This window comes from Jaculus jaculus, unplaced genomic scaffold (genome assembly GCF_020740685.1).
Source record: "Jaculus jaculus isolate mJacJac1 unplaced genomic scaffold, mJacJac1.mat.Y.cur mat_scaffold_35_1_3033546_arrow_ctg1, whole genome shotgun sequence".
Classification (NCBI taxonomy): Eukaryota; Metazoa; Chordata; class Mammalia; order Rodentia; family Dipodidae; genus Jaculus; species Jaculus jaculus.
The window spans coordinates 2,119,556-2,139,870 of NW_025423491.1; the positions used below are offsets into that span (position 1 = coordinate 2,119,556).

At 38.8% G+C, this 20,315-nt stretch overlaps 1 protein-coding gene across 16 annotated transcripts in view; it reads right to left on the minus strand.

Annotated features, from left to right (window-relative positions):
- Window positions 1–13,347: 13,347 nt before the first annotated feature.
- The window catches only part of LOC123457313 (zinc finger protein 432-like), a 174,897-nt gene continuing 167,929 nt past the window's right edge, over window positions 13,348–20,315 (minus strand). For all 16 annotated transcript variants that reach the window (XM_045141303.1, XM_045141294.1, XM_045141296.1 and 13 more), the window contains one exon: window positions 13,348–13,838. The gene's annotated coding sequence lies outside the window, so the exon portion shown is untranslated. The remainder of the gene's footprint in view (window positions 13,839–20,315) is intronic.

Consider the following 20,315-nt stretch of genomic DNA (forward strand, 5'->3'; position numbering starts at 1 on the left):
AATGTACCCCCCCCCCCAAAAAAAAAAGAAAGAAAAGAAAAGAAAAAAACCAGAATTAAGCTAGGCATGGTGGCGCATGTCTTTAATCCCAGCACTTGAGAGGCAGAGGTAGCAGGATTGCCATAAATTCAAGGCCACCCTGAGACTCCATAGTCAGCCTGGGCTAGAGTGAGACCCTACCTCAAAAAAACAAAACAACAACAACAAAAACCCAGAATCTTCTGAGAGCTCAATACTAAAGTTAAGAGAAAAGACAAAGGGTATGCTTTTTCCGAAGGACTTTAACTCTAACTTTTTTTTTTTTTCTCCACACAGAACCATCAATAAAAAAGAGGGATCATGGAACAGAGGACTGTGTATTGTGATTCTTGGCTCAGAGTCAGAAATTTCCACATATTAAGGGGCTATTTGAGACCTGCCCATAAGGTAGAAAGTTTCAGGTCATGTAAGGCTGGTGGTATCACCATACCCAATTTTAAGCTATATTACAAGGCCATAGTAACAAAAACAGCATGGTATTGGCACAAAGTCAGACATGTAGATCATTGGAACAGAATAGAGGACCCAGATGTTAAACCATGCAGCTACAGCCATCTGATTTTTGATAAAAATGCCAAAAATATTCATTGGAGAAAAGACAGCCTCTTCAACAATTGATGCTAGGAAAACTGGATATGTACATATGTAGAGAGATGAAAGTTGATCTTTGTCTTTCTCCATGTATAAGAATAAAATACAAGTGGATCTGGGACCTTAAAAGCAGACCTGAAACTCTGAAATTATTAAAGGAAAAGGTAAGGGAAACCCTTCAACATATTGGCATAGGTAATGACTTTCTGAATACAACCCTATGTGCTCAGAAAATGAAACCAGTAATCAACCACTGAGATCTCATGAAATTACAAAGCTTTTGTAAAGCAGAGGACACTGTGAATAGAGCAAAGGGACAACCCACAGAATGGGAGAAAATCTTTGCCAGCTATACATCTGATAAGGGATTAATATTCAGAATATACAAAGAACACAAAAAACAGAAAATAATAAATCAAACAACCCACTTAAAAAATGGGCTATGGAATTAAATAGAGTTCTCATCAGAAGAAATACAGATGGCATATAAACATTTAAAAAACTGTTCTACATTCTTAGCCATCAGGGAAATGAAAATTTAAACCGCCTTGAGATTCCATTTCTCTTCTGTCAGAATGGTTGCCATCAAATGACAATGAATGTTGGTGAGGATGCAGTAAAAGGGGAACCCTTGTACACTTTTGGTGGGAATGTAATCTGCTACAGCCCCAGTGGAAATCAGTATGGAGGTTCTTGAGACAGCTAAAAATAGATTTGCCATATGATCAAGCTATAGTAGTCCTAGGTATATAATCTAATGACCCTTCTCTTCACTTTGGAGATACTTGAACAACCATATTTATTGCTGCTCTATTCATAATAGCTAGGAAATTAAACCAGCCTAGATGTTCATCCACAGATGAATGGATAGTAAAGATGTGGTACATTTACAAAATGGAGTGATGAAAAATGAAACTATGAAATTTTCAGGGAAATGGGTGGATCTGGAAAGGATTATGCTAAGTGAAGTAACCTAGGCCCAGAAAGCCAAACATCACATGTTGTCTCTCATATGTGGATTGTAGCCAAAAATTTACAGACTTTTGTCTGAGCTGGAACCCAAAATCAGTAGCAGAGGCCTATAAGCTAGAAAAAGGCTATAAGGGAGAAAGAGAGAGAAGGGCTTTAGGTGATGATATTGTATATATGTAAGTAGAAGAACAGATTATAGGGAGGGGAAAGGCCTAAGATAGGTCAGGGAAGAGATTGTATATAAGAAGGGTTGGGGGGGGTCAAGCAAAATCCAAGATATTCTGAATAAGACATATGAAAATCTACTTTCTTGAATCATAGCACATCCAGAAGCCATAGATTGTTACTAAAAAATTTTCAGTGCCAGGGATGGGATACCTTTCAGTGAGTTGTTGGCCAGGGAGGTTCCTGTTGCCTCCAAAACATTTAGGCTATTGCCAAGGCCTTTGGTTTCCCATAAGAAAGAGATGGTAAGACCTTATTGCTAAAGATTTCATATGCCTGAGTTGCAAAGTCACTGAGAAATCAAGCTAGTGCTGAGCAGAAAACCTTCTCCCTGTAGACCAGCCAACTGAAAGCTAGAAAAATCTGCACTGTATGTAGCCTTATGGGAGGCAGAAGTCATCAGCAGCGAAAACTGTGGACATTGGAAGCTTCATGTTTGGCCAGAGAGGCCAAATGACTGAACCAGTGCAATAGTGGCATGTCTGCTCTGGGGAAAACCAACTGCCTTCTAATTGGACTGAACGCCTGCTCTATGGGAGGGAATACATGCCTGGTACTGAAAACCTAATCAAAAGTTTATGGTTGGGGAAGTCATGAGCCTTAGGAGTATAAAGCCTGATCTTATCTGGATAAATGAATACATTACTTTCATCAATTGCCCTGAAAGCACTACACATAATGTTTATATTCATATGTTAATGCTAACCTCACTTCTGGTTAGAGAAGCTTCTCTTTTCAGATGGCGATGACCACCAGGATGACCGAAAAGGCAACAGTGCTGAGAAGAAGGGATGGAGGAGTGTCCAGCACTGAAACATCTCACACCCTCCAAAGCTCAGGGTCCATTGTGGAAGAGGTGGCAGAACGAATGTAAGAGCCAAAGGAAGGGTACCACTCCTTACATACAACTGTGTGGACAGAAATTGGCTTCAAAATTCAAGACCTCATGGTTCCTAACAATGCTTACATTAACCCTCATAATAGAAGAAAAAGATGATGACATCAAATTAAAAGAGGGACTAATGGAGAGAGGGAGGGAATATGACAGAGCAGAATTATGAAGGAGTAACAGGGGGAGGGGAAGGAAATGCCATGGTTTGTTGTCTGTTAGTATAGAAGTTGTCAATCATTAATATATTAACATTAACATATATTAATATAAATAAAATAATAAATTATATGTATGTATGTGCATATATATGTATATATACATATATATATATATATATATATATATATACACACACATTTTTTTAAAAAGGTCACCCTTAGAGTACTTAGTGGATTCCTGAATGAGAGCAAGACCTTACCTCAAAACAAAACAAACAAACAAAAAAATTAAAAATTGATGGTTGATCTTAATGCAAGGCCTGAAATTTTGAGCTTGAGGAAAATTTAGAAATGATCCTTTAATGCAATTTCATAGACAATAATAGTCTAGAAAAGGTTTCAGTACCTCAAGTAATGAGAGCAATGACTGACAAATGAGAATGTATGGAGTTAAATAGCCTCTGGTCAGAAAGAAAACTCAGTGGCGAAAATAGGCATCCTCAGAAGGAAGAGAATATTTGACATCAATTTAGTGGAAAAGAATATTAACATTCTGAACATTGAAAAGTTGATCAGCAACCCTCCAAACACATCATTCAGTTAATAAATGTTCAAATGAATTGAGCTGACCAATATGAAAATCAGAAAAAAAAAAGTGTCCAAAATACCTGAAAACATATTCAAAACTTTTTCCACTAGGGAAGTGCAAATAAAAAACTACATAAAATCTTTCCCACTGAGCAGATTGCATATCAAAGCAGAGTACTTGTTTACCCCCATTGCCTGTGTACACTCTTGCGCCCATGAGTACATCTTGCGTGGCTTTCTGATTTTCTAGTTTTCAGGTTCCATTGATTATTTGCCCTGCTGGTTATTCTTCCCTACCCCATCCAGCAGCTTGTATAGCAATTTCCTGCACTTATGAAAACAAGCAGTGAGGAAGTTGGCTTCTTTCTCAGTTCTAACCTGATTTTTTTTTTTTTTTTTTTTTTTTTTTTAGGTAGGGTCTCACTCTAGCCCAGGCAGACCAGGAATTCACTATGTAGTCTTAAAGTGGTCTTGATCTCACAATGATCCTCTTACCTCTGCCTCCCAAGTGCTGGAATTAAAGACATGCACTGCCACACCTGGATAATTTTTTGATGTTCAATGGGCACAGATGATGTTCTTTAGCAATAGGCCCCCACTATTTAGATTTGGTGGTAATGGCATGCATTATGTTGGATATCTCGTGGCCCTTCCCGACCAGCAGCTCATTGTGAGGGCAGAGTATCCCAGCACTAGCATTCAGATTCACGAGAAACAGGCTTTGGTTTTAGAGTGAAGCTTTGTCCACTCATACATGGTGCTTCTGCTCAAACTATTCCCTCCTCTCTTATTAGAAAAAAAAGTTTTACCTTTTAATTACATAACCAAGATAACGAAATCTATGGTACTGATTCATTGCATCATTGGTATCATATCTCTTCCCTACCTTCACTAAACCCAGTCTCTCCCCAATGCCTTCCACCCCTGTAATCTAAACTTTCACTTCCTGTCAAATATCACCTCTTTTCACAACTCCTTGCCTTGCCTCACTCAAAACTTCATTATAGCTTCGTTACCAATACTACTGATGCTTTCTACAACTTATAAACAAATTAAAATGTTCCATTTTAGGATATGAATAAGACAGACAGCATGTAGGGTTTGTTTTTCTGAGATTGTGGTATGCAAACTGCCTACATATGAGTTTTTCAAACTACATATATTTTCATGTAAGTTTCTTTTTAAAAAAAATATTTATTTACTTATCTGGATAGAGATAGATAGTAGATAGATGATAGATAAATAGAATGTGTGTACCAGGAACTCTTGCCACAACAAACTCCAGATACATGCACATCTAGTTTTACCTGAATACTGCAGAATCAATCCCAGTCTGTCAGGCTATGCAACCAAGAGTCTTTCACCTCAGAGTCATCTCTCAGCCTCTCCTGAAAATTTTATTACTTCATTTTTAATTCCTTCTGAGTAGAATTCCAATGTGTATTTGTATTACATCTTCTTTATTCATTCATCAGTGGATTCAGCTTTGCACTGATTCCATTTCCTAGCAATTGTGAATAGAGAAACCACCAAGTGAATCCTAACTTCAGTTTATGCCCAAATTTTCAATAGATCAACTGGACTTTTTTTTTTTTAATTTTTATTAATATTTTCCATGATTATAAAATATATCCCATGGTAATTCCCTCCCTCCCCACCCCCACACTTTCCCGTTTGAAATTCCATTCTCAATCATATTACCTCCCCATTACAATCATTGTAATTACATATATACAATATCAACCGATTAAGTATCCTCCTCCCTTCCTTTCTCCACCCTTTATGTCTCCTTTTCAACTTACTGGCCTCTGCTACTAAGTATTTTCATTCTCACACAGAAGCCCAGTCATCTGTAGCTAGGATCCCCATTTGAGGGAGAACATGTGGCGCTTGGCTTTCTGGGCCTGGGTTACCTGACTTAGTATAATACTTTCCAGGTCCATCCATTTTTCTGCAAATTTCATAACTTCATTTTTCTTTACCGCTGAGTAGAACTCCATTGTATAAATGTACCACATCTTCATTATCCACTCATCTGTTGAGGGACATCTAGGCTGGTTCCATTTCCCAGCTATTATAAATTGAGCAGCAATAAACATGGTTGAGCATGTACTTCTAAGGAAATGAGATGAGTCCTTTGGATATATGCCTAGGAGTGCTATAGCTGGGTCATATGGTAGATCAATCTTAGGCTGTTTTAGGAACCTCCACACTGTTTTCCACAATGGCTGGACCAGATGGCATTCCCACCAGCAGTGTAGAAGGGTTCCTTTTTTTCCACATCCCCGCCAACATTTATGATCATTTGTTTTCATGATGGTGGCCAATCTGACAGGAGTGAGATGGAATCTCAATGTAGTTTTAATCTGCATTTCCCTGATGACTAGTGACGTAGAACATTTTTTTAGGTGCTTATATGCCATTCGTATTTCTTTCTATGAGAACTCTCTATTTAGCTCCTTAGCCCATTTTTTGATTGGCTTGTTTGATTCCTTATTAGTTAACTTTTTGAGTTCTTTGTATATCCTAGATATTAATCCTCTATCAGATATATAGCTGGCGAAGATTTTTTCCCATTCTGTAGGTTGCCTCTTTGCTTTTTTCACTGTGTCCTTTGCGGTGCAAAATCTTTGTAATTTCATTAGGTCCCAGTGGTTAATCTGTGGTTTTATTGCCTGAGCAATTGGGGTTGTATTCAGAAAGTCTTTGCCAAGACCAATATGTTGAAGGGTTTCCCCTAATTTTTCCTCTAGCAGTTTCAGAGTTTCAGATCTGATGTTAAGGTCTTTAATCCATTTGGACTTAATTCTTGTGCATGGCGAGAGAGAAGAATCTATTTTCATCCTTCTGCAGATATTTATCCAGTTTTCAAAACACCATTTGCTGAAGAGGCTGTCTCTTCTCCAATGAGTATTTTTGGCATTTTTATCGAATATCAGGTGGCTATCGCTACTTGGGCTTACATCTGGGTCCTCTATTCTGTTCCACTGATCTACATGTCTGTTTTTGTGCCAGTACCATGCTGTTTTTGTTACTATGGCTCTGTAGTATAGGTTAAAATCAGGTATGGTGATACCACCAGCCTCTTTTTTGTTGCTCAGTATTATTTTAGATATTTGAGGTTTTTTATGATTCCAAATGAATTTTTGGATTGTTTTTTCTATTTCCATGAAGAAAGCCTTTGGAATTTTGATAGGGATTGCATTAAATGTGTAGATTGCTTTAGGTAAGATTGCCATTTTCACGATATTGATTCTTCCAAGCCAGGAACAAGGGATGTTTCTCCACTTTCTAGTGTCTTCTGCCATTTCTCGCTTGAGTGTTTTAAAGTTCTCATTGTATAGATTCTTTACTTCCTTAGTTAGGTTTATTCCAAGGTATTTTATTTTTTTTGATGCAATTGTGAATGGGAGTGATTCTCTCATTTCATCCTCTGTGTGTTTGTTGTTAGCATATACGAAGGCTACTGATTTCTGTGTATTTATTTTGTATCCTGCTACATTGCTGTAGGTTTTGATCAGCTCTAACAGCTTGCTAGTAGAGTCTTTAGGGTCCTTTATGTATAGAATCATGTCATCTGCAAATAATGATAACTTGATTTCTTCCTTTCCAATTTGTATCCCTTTTATGTGTGTCTCTTGCCTTATTGCTATGGCTAAGACTTCCAAAACTATATTAAATAGAAGTGGAGACAGTGGACACCCTTGTCTTGTTCCTGATTTTAGTGGAAAAGCTTCCAGTTTTTCCTCATTTAGTAATATGTTGGCTGTAGGCTTGTCATAAATAGCCTTTATTATATTGAGATATGTTCCTTCTATTCCCAGTCTCTGTAGGACTTTTATCATGAAGGGATGTTGGATTTTGTCAAATGCTTTCTCTGCATCTAATGAGATGATCATGTGATTTTTGTCCTTCAACCCGTTTATGTAATGTATTACATTTATAGATTTGCGTATGTTGAACCATCCCTGCATCTCTGGGATAAAGCCTACTTGGTCAGGGTGAATGATCTTTTTGATATACTCTTGTATTCTGTTTGCCAATATTTTGTTGAGAATTTTTGCATCTATGTTCATGAGGGAGATTGGTCTGTAATTTTCTTTTTTTGTTCTATCTTTGCCTGGTTTTGGTATCAGGGTGATGCTGGCCTCATAGAAGGAGTTTGGTAGGATTCCTTCTTTTTCTATTTCCTGGAAAAGCTTAAGAAGCAATGGTGTTAGCTCTTCCTTAAAAGTCTCGTAAAATTCAGCAGTGAATCCATCCGGGCCTGGGCTTTTTTTAGTTGGGAGATTATTGATAACTGTTCGGATCTCCATGTTTGTTATAGGTCTATTTAAGTGATTAATCTCATTTTGATTTAATTTAGGTAGGTCATATAGATCAAGGAAATCATCCATTTCTTTCAGATTTTCATACTTTGTGGAGTATATGCTTTTATAGTATGTCCCTATAATTTTTTGAATTTCTCTGGAATCTGTTGTGATATTACCTTGTTCATCTCTGATTTTATTAATTTGTGTCTCTTCTCTCTTTCTTTTGGTCAGATTTGCTAAGGGTTTATCAATCTTGTTTATCCTTTCAAAGAACCAACTCTTTGTTTCATTAATTCTTTGGATTGTTCTTTTTGTTTCTATTTCATTAATTTCTGCCCTAATCTTTATTATTTCTTCCCGTCTACTACTTTTTGGTTTGCCTTGTTCTTCTTTTTCCAAGGCTTTAAGGCGAAGCATTAGGTCGTTTACTTGCGACCTTTCTAATTTCTTAATATAGGCACTTAAGGCTATAAATTTACCTCTTAGAACTGCCTTCATTGTGTCCCAGAGATTTTGGTATGTTGTGTTCTCATTATCATTTGACTCTATAAATTTTTTGATTTCCTTTTTGATTTCTTCATTGACCCACTCATCATTTAGTAGTGTATTGTTTAGTTTCCATGATTTTGTGTATGCTCTATAGCCTTTCTTGCTACTGATTTGTAGTTTAATTCCATTGTGGTCAGATAGAATGCAAGGAATTATTTCAATTTTCCTGAATTTGTTAAGATTTGCTTTGTGTCCTAATATATGGTCTATTTTAGAGAATGTTCCATGTGCTGCTGAAAAGAATGTATATTCTGCAGCCTTTGGATGAAATGTCCTGTATATATCTGTTAGGTCCATTCCTTCTATGACCTCATTTAGTCCAGATGCCTCTCTGTTTATTCTTTCCCTGGATGACCTGTCAATTGATGAGAGTGGGGTGTTAAAGTCACCCACCACCACCGTGTTTGGTGTTATCTGTGACCTTAGTTCTAATAGTGTTTGTTTGACGAATTTGGGAGCCCCCATGTTAGGTGCATATATGTTTAGGATTGTAATGTCCTCCTGTTGGAGTGTGCCCTTAATCAATATAAAGTGACCTTCCTTATCTTTTTTGACTAACTTCGGACTAAAGTCCACCCTGTCTGATATTAGGATAGCAACCCCTGCTTGTTTTCTAGGCCCATTTGCTTGAAACACCGTCTTCCAACCTTTCACCCTAAGATAATGTCTATCCTTTGTAGAAAGGTGAGTTTCTTGGAGACAACAAATTGTAGGATCCTGCTTATTAACCCAGTCTGCAAATCTATGTCTTTTCTTTGGGGCATTGAGACCGTTGATATTAAGAGATATTATTGAAAGGTGTGTATTTATGTTTGCCATTTGTGTGTGTGTGTGTGTGTGTTACTTGTTCTACCTGTGCTCTCTTCTGTTAACTGGTATTTGAGTATGGCTGGTTTTTTCTAGGTTCCTTATATGTGTGCTTTTCCTTTTGTTCAGCATGGAGGATTCTATCAAGTATTTTCTGTAGAGCTGGTTTTGTCTTCAGATACTCCTTTAACCTGCTTTTGTCATGGAATGTCTTTATTTCTCCATCTATTTGGATGGATAACTTTGCAGGATAAAGTAACCTTGGTTGACAGTTGTTATCTTTCAGAACTTGGAATATATCACTCCAAGCCCTTCTAGCTTTAAAAGTTTGTGTTGAATAATCTGCTGTAATCCTGATGGGCTTGCTTTTGTAGGTAACTTGATTTTTCTCTCTAACTGCTTTCAATATTTTTTCTTTGGTTTGTGTGTTTGGAAGTTTGATTATAATGTGGCGAGGAGAGTTTCTTTCTGGGTTTTGTCTGGCTGGGGTTCTAAAGGCTTCCTGTATCTGTATTGGCACCTCTTTCCCAATTTGGGGAAAATTTTCCTCTATGATTTTGTTGAAGATGCCTACTATGCCTCTGGAGTGGAGTTCTTCTCCTTCTACTATGCCCTGAATTCTTATATTGGATCTTTTCATAGTGTCCTGAATATCTTGAAATTCCCACTCATACTTTTCTATAAGTTTGTCTTTCTCTTTGTTGGACTGCATTAGGTCTGCCACCTGATCTTCTAGCTTTGATATTCTATCCTCTCCCTCATCCATCCTACTGGTGAGATTTTCTACAGAGTTTTTTATTTCATTAACTGTGTTCTTCATTGCTATCAACTGGACTTTTTAAAGAAAATTTGGCTAATGAAGATGTGGTTCATTTATACAATGGAATTATATTCAGTGGTAAAGAAAAATGAAATTAGGAAATTTGCAGGGAAATAGATGGACCTGGAAAGGATTATATTTAGTGACATAACCCAGGCCCCAAAAGCCAAGTGCCACTTGTTCTTTCTCATATATGGATCCTAGCTACAAATGTTTGGACTTGTATGTATATTGAAATAAAACTCAGTAGCAGAGGCCAGTAAACTAGAACGGGGCTATAAGGGAGGGAGGAGAGGAGAGGAATTAAGGGGATGGTATTGTATATATGTAAGTAGAAGAACAGATTCCTGTGGGTGGAAAGGCCTAAGTGAAGTTATGAGAAGAGATTGAGTACAAAAAGTGTAGAGGAGAGTTTATCAAAATCTAAGAGAGTATGAATAAGTCATATTGAAACCTTTTTATGGTGCACCCAGAAGCCATAGATGGTTACAAGAAAATTTTCAGTGCCAGCAATAGGATACTTCCAGTGAGTTAACCAGGGAGGTCCCTGATGCCCCCCAAACATTACAGGCCACTGATGAGTCTCTTTTTATATTCCTTCCAGAAATATATGGTAAGACCCTTTTGCTGAAGACTCTACATGTTTGGGCTACAAGGTCACTGAGAAATCTTGCTGGAGCTGATCTGAAAGCTTCATTCCTGTAGAGCAGCTGACAGAATGCTAGAAAAAACCTACACTGCATGCAGCTCCATGGGAGAGAGAAATCAGAGGAGATAAACAACAGTAGACACTGCAAGCTTTAAGTTGGACCAGTCAGGCAAAATAAGTCAATGGATGCAAGAGTGGCATGTATGTTGTGTGGTTTGCTTCAGGTTGTCCCCCATAAACTTAGGTATTCTGAATGCTAGTCTCTCCAACTGATGGCAACTGTAAATTAATGACTACTGGCAGCAGTGTGCTGTTGGGGTAAGGCTTATGAGTATTACAGCCAGTTTCCTCTTGACAACAAGAAAATCAGACCTCAAACTGAAATCATACATCAAAAGACATGAACATTATGATAATAATACAACAGAAAACAAAAATCAAACAGCTCATAAAATCTCTCTAGAACTCATCATTAACAAAGTTATTCATGTAGAAGATAAAAACTCTCATCTGGAAGATAAGATAGAAGAAATTTATGAAGAAGCCAAAAACTTGGGTAACTTCAAAAAATCAAGTGAACAGAATATGAGGGAACTGTGGGATATCCTAAAAAGACCAAGTATCCAGATCATGGGGACACCAGAAGGAAAGGAAATCCATGCCAAAGGCATAGAGGATATATTCCACAAAAGTATTGAAGAAAATGTGTCAATCTCTCAAAAGAGAGGCTCATGCAGATACAAGAAGCCCAGAGAACACCAAACAGACAGGACTAAAGAAGAAACTCTCCAAGGTACATTATAGTTAAAGCTCTTAACAATGAAAACGACAAGACAGTGTTTAATTGTGCTAGAGAGACACAACTCACTACATACAAAGGCAATGACATCAGAATTGCCTCAAATTAACACATTCACAATATGGAGCAGTAAATGATACAGAGCATTGTGAAAGGTGAAAATGAAAATGACCAATATACATCTATAAAGATATTTAACAACTTTTGTATCAAGGAAATGCAAACTAATAGAACTTTGAGGTTATATCTCAATCCATTCATAATCAAACAAGCAAATGACTATAAATGCTGGTGAGGGAGCAGGGTTGTGGAGCAGAAGAATCCTCATGGCAGAAGAACAAAGTTGCATAAGCACTATGGAAACCAGCATGAGGGTTTGCCAAAAATCTAAAACTAGGCTCAGTGGTTAGAGAGTGCATGGCAAGGCTGGCTGGACCCCTTTCAGACCAGATTCAAATCTTCAGTACCCACATAAAGCCAGATGCACAAAGCAGGGCACAGATCTGGAGTGTGTTTGCAATAGCAAAAGGCGCTGCCATTCTTTCTTTCACACACTCTCTCCTCTCTCTCACCTTGCAAATAAATAAACTAAAGTATTTTTAAAAATCTAAAAGTAGATGTATGATTTTATTTACAAATACCATTCCTGGGCATATACCCTGAAGACTCTCTTCTTTAGAGATACTTGCTCAGTTATGTTTATATCTGTTGTATTTGTAATACCTAGTAAATGTCATTAGCCTAAAAGTCAGCCAATTGATGAATAGATAATGAAGATATGGTACATATACATGAGGGGATTCTACTCAATGATAAGGAAGAACAAAATAATGACATTTGCATAAAAATGAATGGATTGGAAATAATCATATAAAGTGAGGTTACACAAGTTCAAGAATACAAATGCTCATGTTCTCTAATATACAGCTGACAACCTGGAACAGTTTGATGTGTTTGTAAGTTGGAGTAAGCATCAGTATTAAAAAGGAAAATAGAGTGAGGTTGAAGAGAGGGAAAGCAGAGAGGGATGACAGGAAGGAACTTAAAAGGCAAGTGGAGGGAAAATACAGTGGGTGGAAGGATATTGAGTGGCAAGTGAGATAAGGGAGTTTGAGGGTGACATACTTAAAACTAATGATGGTCTGAATGAGTACTATAGAAACCTTTCTCTTGGTCAGCTAATAAAGATGTGACTCTGAACGAGAGAGGGTTCATTCTTTGGGAAGAAGCACCTGCAGAGGAGGAGAAAGCTTTATTCTAATGTCACAGGCTCTTGTGACCCCAAGTCCCAAAATGAGACCACCACAGTAAGCTATTTGCTGGTCAGGAAGGCCCATGAGGCCACTAAAACAATTCTGTACTCTACAGAGGAGAAGATACCGTCATTCTAAAGCCATAGGCACTTGGTGAGCCCTAGTGCAGAACCAGAGGAAGAAGTGATCAATATGGACTGTGCTCATACAGTAACAATATCAACTTAAAAACGGCAAAAAGAAGGGCTGGAGAGGGCTGGAGAGATGGTTTAGCGGTTAAGCGCTTGCCTGTGAAGCCTAAGGACCCCGGTTCGAGGCTCGGTTCCCCAGGTCCCACGTTAGCCAGATGCACAAGGGGGCGCACGCGTCTGGAGTTCGTTTGCAGAGGCTGGAAGCCCTGGCGTGCCCATCCTCTCTCTCTCCCTCTATCTGTCTTTCTCTCTGTGTCTGTCGCTCTCAAATAAAAAAAATTTAAAAAAAAATTAAAAAAAAAAGAAGGGCTGGAGAGATGGTTCAGCAGTTAAAGTAATTGCCTGTGAAACCTGGGTTCGATTGTCCAGTACCCACACAAAACCACATGCACAAAGAGGTGCATGAAACTGGAGTTCATTTACAATGGTTAGACACCCTGGGGTGGCCCTACTCTCTATCTGTGTGTGTGCCTGTTTGCAAATAAATAAACAGACAAATAGTGAACAAATACATTTTAAATGAAAAAAGCACGCATCTTATGCAAGCTCATAGCAGGGGGATATCTTTCAGGAGTGGATTGGAGGGTAGGGCGTAGGTGGGGATGCACAAGTTCACAGATCTGGTGCTCCTCATAAAGCAGTGTCTCTACTCACTGCACCGGGAGGATCCATCATAGAGGAGGCTCACAGTTCTGGATCATTCTGGCACTGGATCCATCCACAGAGGAGGTGCCAGGGCTCTTGGTCTTCTGAACACTGGATCTGTCCATGGAGGAGGCACAGAAGTTCTGGGTCTTCCCTGCCCTGGATTCATCCATGGAGACAGCTCAGCTGCGACAGGTTGTTCCAGTGTGTATCTTTCCATAGTGGAGTCACACTGGCTCAGGGTCTTTCCAGGTTGTAGAGACTGAAGCACCAGCCATGCAGGACTGGCACTCATGGACTGAGACATGAGCAGTATTGCCATCATCTCTCTCTTTCTCTCTTTCATTCTGAAATAAACAAAAATTTTAAAATATCAAAGAATAAAATGTATCTGATTTGAAATTCTAAGTCTCAATAAACACATTTTTGTTTTCCCAATCATTTTAGCATGCTGAAATTCTATCCAAACAGAAAACTAAAACTTTATTTGTAATATGGCCATACCAAACTTGTAGTTAAAAAATTAAATTTACTTATTGCATTTATTTATTTGAAAGACAAAGGCAGATAGAGACAATGGGTATACTTAGCAGAATCCTATCAGGGGGGTGTGGAGTGGAGGCTCCCTCTAGCAAGAGTCTCATCTTTGAACCTTATACTTTAGGGACCTTCAAATGAAGTGCTACTGGACTTTTTGTATCTTTTTGCCCAAATTAATTAATTTACAAACAGAGAGTGGTGAAATAAAAATGAGAGAATGATGCTGAGAGAGGGAATTGATGTGCCAGGACAAGCTGCTACTGCAAACAAATTTCAGATGCATAAGAAACTTTTTTCATCAGTCTTTTCCTGGGGATGGGAGAATCAAACCCAGACTGTTAGCCTTAATAATCAAGTGCCTTTAACTACTGAGCCATCACTTCATCTCCTGGTGATTGAATCTTCATGCAAATTTTCAGCTAAACTAGAGTCCACCTGGCTGTTAGTTTGGGTGCCACAGTAACTCTTGATCTATTAAACTGAAAAGACTCTTTCCTCTAAAATGACACTTGTCATTTACTCCTTTGCCAAATTTCTTAGGTGTGGGTTCCTGGATCCTCCAGGGCCAGCAGCACTTTCCCTGAAGGTGTCCAGGCAACCATGATGAGTGTGAAAAACAATCACTTTTTGGAAACAGTCTCTGTGAACAGCTCAGTTTAATCAATAGGGAAATGGGTTTATAAGCAACCGAAGGTCCTAAGGATGTACAAGGTTGCTTGCTGATGCCTAATCACCGTATGGGACCATATATTCTAGCACTTAAGCAATGGTAGGATACATGGGGATGGGCTGTGCAGAGGTTTCTGGATGATACCATATAAGGAGTTTCCTAGGCAACTGGCCAAAGGTCACAGGGCAAAGCCTAAGTTCAGGTGTCCCAGGCTTGGACAGGGAGTGGCCTCCTGTAGCCTGGGGGTCCTCAGCCTTGTCTGGAAGCTCAGGCCCAGCTACTAAAGGCACCAGCCTGTGCCTGGCAATGGCCAAGAACTACCCCTTTGTTTTTATAATGGGGCAGGGTCATCCTGAGTGAGTTCTTCATAATTTACTATAGGTCCAGATAGAGCTAGGTGATGCATGAGGACCTGATTAGTAACAACCTTAGCTATAGAGAAGAGGGATGAAAATCTCTCTTGGTTGACACAGATGGAGTTTGTAGACCATTTTTGTGACTGATAGAGATATACCTGTTAAACAAGCAAGACTGGAGAACAAAAAGTGGGAGAGGAAATATTTATGCAAGGGTTGGTTACCCCTTCCCACCATATGAGAGCAGGCATCTTGAAACAAGTAGTCCTGTTTATGGAAATATTGAACAGGCATTCAGTTCTGGTTGGCTAAGAGCTGGACAGGCAGAGAGGCATAACTTGACTAGAATAAATGAGGGCAAGGCCTGTCCTTTGCAGAGCCAGCACATAGGGAAAAACAGTTCTTTGGAACTGGGCAAGAGATAAAGAAAAACCTTTTACTTGATTTTACCTTCAAAGGTCTAGTCACCCTAACTGTACCCCTCTTTATTTCACCATCTCATAAGAAGACACTCCAACTACTGTAAGGGGACAAGGAACGAAGATGTCCGATTACAACTTCCTGATGACTGGGGCATGAAGTTGTAGCAGCTAGAGAGTGTCTCCCAGACAGAGGAAGTATTTTAACAGACCCCAGAAGTGTACTGATGCAGTGTAGGAAGAATTAGAACTACTAGAGATGGGGAAAAAAATGACTTAAGGTCTTGTTTGTTTCCCCTCTTGGAAAGCTCTTGTTTTATTACTTAATAGGACATTCATATACCTATGTTTTTTGGGGTTTTTTTTGGTTATCCATTTCTCTCTGAGTGTTTAAGACCAAGCCGATAGCCAAAATATAATTAAGGATTGAGTTTGGAGGTCACTAATGGCTCTCTGTGGTAGGTTGAATAGAATATGTGGCCCCCAATATATTCAGTTGTTTGTATGTAGTTTGCATCTGCTGGCTACCTGGCTGGAAGCAATGTCACTGGGGGGATCTTAAGTTGTGGTGGTTGGTTTCCAATTTCAATCTAAAGATATGCAAAGTGTGGCTAGCTGGAGTTCCTGCTTCCAAAAGACTCCTGACTCAGTGTGGTTTTTCTCTGGTGGCTAGGAGAGGTTTCTGAGTCATCATACGTTCATCTTTCTCCTTAACCCCTTGGGAGGAACCAGCAGACCTGGACCTTCCACAGCACTACCTGCTGGGGAGGAGCCCAGCATCTGGCACCTAACGTGTGGCTCTTGGAGTCTCAATATAATAAAGGCTATTTATGACAAGCCTACATCCAACATATTACTAAATGGTGAAAAACACTTTTACTGAATATACTACTGGAAGTCAAGTCTTAGCCATAGTAATAAGGCAAGAGATGCACATAAAAGGGATACAAATTGGAAAGGAACAGATCAAGTTATCATTATCTCCAGATGACATGATTCTATATACAAAGGACCCTAAAGACTGTGCCAGCAAACTGTCAGAGCTGATAAGCACCTACAGCCATGCAGCAGGATAAAAATACACAGAAATCAGTAGCCTTCATATATGCTAACAACAAACACATAGAGTACAAAATCAGAGAATCACTCCCATTCACAATTGCATCAAAGAAAATAAAGTACCTTGCAATAAACCTAACCAAGGAAGTAAAGGATCGCTACAATGAAAACTATAAAACACTCAAGCGAGAAATTGCAGAAGACACTAGGAAATGGAAAAACATCCCTTGTTGCTGGATTGGAAGAATCAATATTGTGAAAATGGCAATCTTACCAAAAGCAATCTACACATTTAATGCAATATCCATCAAAATTCCAATGACATTCTTCATGGAAATAGAAAAAACAATCCAAAAATTAATGTGGAATCACAAAAAACCTCGAATATCTAAAATAATACTGAGCAACAAAAATAAGGCAGGAGGTATCACCATACCTGATTTTAACCTATACTAACAGAGCCGTAGTAACAAAAACAGCATGGTACTGGCATAAAAGTAGATATGTAGATCAATGGAACAGAATAGACGACCCACATATAAGTCCCAGTAGCTATAGCTACCTGATATTTGATAAATATGCCAATAATACTCATTGGAGAAAAGACAGCCTCTGCAGCAAATGGTGCTGGGAAAACTGGATATGTTTCTGTAGGAGGATGAAAATAGAATCTTCCCTCTCTCCATGTACAAGAATTAAGTTCAAATGGATTAAAGACCTTAACATCAGACCTGAAACTGAAACTTCTAGAGGAAACAGAAGGGGAAATCCTTCACCATACTGGTCTTGGCAAAGACTTTCGGAATATAACCCCAATTGTTCAGGCAATAAAACCACAGATTAACCATTGGAACCTCATGAAGTTACAAAGATTTTGTACTGCAAAGTACACTGTGAATAAAGTAAAGAGGCAATCTACAGAATGGGAAAACAAACTTTGCCAGCTATATATCTGATAGAGGATTTATATCTAGTATATACAAAGAAATCAAAAAGTTAAATAATAAGAAATCAAACAAGGCAATCAAAAAATGGGCAATGGAACTACATAGAGAGTTCTCAAAAGAAGAAATACGGATGACATATAAGCATCTAAAAAAATGTTCTACATCCCTAGTCATCAGGGAAATGCAGATTAAAACTACACTGAGATTACATCTCACTCCTGTCAGATTGGCTACCATCATGAAAACAAATGATCACAAATGCTTGCAGGAATGTGGAAAAAGAGGAGCCCTTCTACATTGTTGGTGGGAATGCAATCTGGTCCAGCCATTGTGAAAATCAGTGTGAAGGTTCTTAAGACAGCTAAAAGTTGATCTACCAAATGACCCAGCTATAACACTCCTAGGCATATATCCTAAGGACTCATTCCATTTCCTTAGAAGTACATGCTCAACCATGTTTAGCGCTGCTCAATTCATAATAGCTGGGAAATGGACCAGCCCAGATGTCCCTCAACTGATAGTGGATAATGAAGATGTGGCACATTTATACAATGGAGTTCTACTCAGCGGTAAAGAAAAATGAAGCTGTGAAATTTGCAGGAAAATGGATGGATCTGGAAAGGATTATACTAACCCAGGCCCAGAAAGCCAAGTGCTGCATGTTCTCCCTCATATGTGGATCCTAGCTGCAGATGATTGGGCTTCTGTGTGAGAAGGAAAAAACTCAGGAGCACAGGGCAGTATGTTAAAAAGGAGATATAAAGGGAAGAGAAAGGAAGGGAAGAGGGTACTTAATAGGTTGGTATGTTATATATGTAAGTAGAAGAATAGATTAACGGGGGTGAAAAGGCCCAGAGTGAGGTCAGGGGAAGAGTCGGAGTAAAGGAAAGGTGGAGGGAGTGCTAATCAAAATCTAAGAGGATGCAAACAAATCATATGAAATCCTCTGGTCTTGGACAATGGAACACTCAGGAGCCATAGATCATTGTTAGAAAATTTTCAGTGCCAGGGATGGGATACCTCTAGTGAGTTGTTGGCCAGGGAGGTCTCAGATGCCCCCAAAACATTATAGGCCATTGCCAAGGCCCTTGGTTTCCCACCAGGAATCATTGGTAAGTCCCTATTGCTGAAGACTCTACATTCTTGGGCTGCCAGGCCACTGAGAAATCCTGCTGGAACTGAGCTGTTAACCTCCTCCATGTAGACCAGCTGATAGAAAGCTGGAAGAAGCCATTCTACATGTAGTTCAATGAGAGAAAGAGATACCACCAGTGAAGACACTCAAAAGTGGACACTGAAAGCCTTATATAATTGGCCAGCCAGGCCAAATGAGCCAACAGGTGTAATAGTGGCATGTCTGTCATGGTGGAAACCAACTGCCCTCCAATTGGACTGGAGGCCCGCTCCATGTGTGTGTGGGCGGGGAATGTATCCCTGATACTGAAAACTTAAAACAGGGGTAGTCATGAGCCCTAGGGGTGTAACATCTGCTGATGTCTGGAGAAATGTATATACTGTGCTTATCTAATTGCCCAGTAAGTGCTTCTCTTAATATTTATACCCTTATATTAATGCTACTCTCACTTTGGGTAGAGAATCTTCTCTTTTCAGATGGCAGTGACCTTGGGATGACTCAGAAGGTATCATAGTGCTGTAAAGAAGTGACTGCAGTAATGAGTAACATCTTGATCACACCTTCCAAGCCTCAGGATCTAATGTGGAAGAGGTGGCGGAAAGACTATAAGAGCCAAAGGAAGGGTAGGACTCCTTACAACGTGTTCCCTCCAGACACAAAATGGCCTGGATATCCATGACCTCACTGTGCCTGACACTACCTACACAAGACCAACATAAAAGGAGGAAAAGATCATAACATTAAAATAGAAGATAGACTGATTGAGATGGGGAGGGGATATGATGGAGAATGGAACTTCAAAGGGGAAAGTCTGGGGGAGAGGGAGGGTATTACCATGGGATATTTATTACAATCATGGAAAATGTTAATAAAAATAGAGAAAAAAATAAAGAAAAGAAAGTAGACCCATCTTATACTTTAACTGTCTAATACCTATAAATGCAGACAGAACCTGTTATCAGTTCTGAAGACAATACCAATTAATTTACAAACAAATGAAGAAATTTAACCTAGAAAGTGTCAGCAAAGGACAAATAAGATAGTGTAAAGTCTTAGCACCTGTGCTTGAAAACATCTTTGATTGGTTCAGATACCTGTGTGGGTACCAATTACGCAGAGACCATTGGAAACAGAACCACAAAGCATGGATTTTTTTTTTTTTTTTCAGATGAGGAACACTGTTTGAGCATGAGGCTTTACCCTAAAGCAGGGAATATGTCTTAAGAGTTAATTTTGTTATAAGCACTGGACTTAAGACGCCAGAAATGAGACAGTTACTTTACATATAATAAAGTGGAATCTGGTCTTAGTTGAGCCAAAACAGCTAGCTAAATTCTAATAGTAGCCTTGACAAATCTGTTTTGAAAGAAAAAAAAAATCATTTGACAATCAATGATTTTCCTTAATATTGATAGCTATTGATTTTACGTACAATAGGATTTTTTCCTACTATTTTAAATATATTTTATGTAGTTGAGAAAGTGCCGGAGCTCACCGGCAGAGTTGAACAGTACCCAAGGGGGGAGTAAGGATTAAGAAAAAAAGACGAGAAACAAAAGATGAACTCGGGAGGGCTGTCCGTGAATACTGAAACCCCAACTTTATTTAGTTCTTCTATTTTATACTTCGTCTCAGAGCAACAGAATGTAAGCAGAAAAATGCTAATATTTACACAGGAACTCTTGACAAAGCCACATC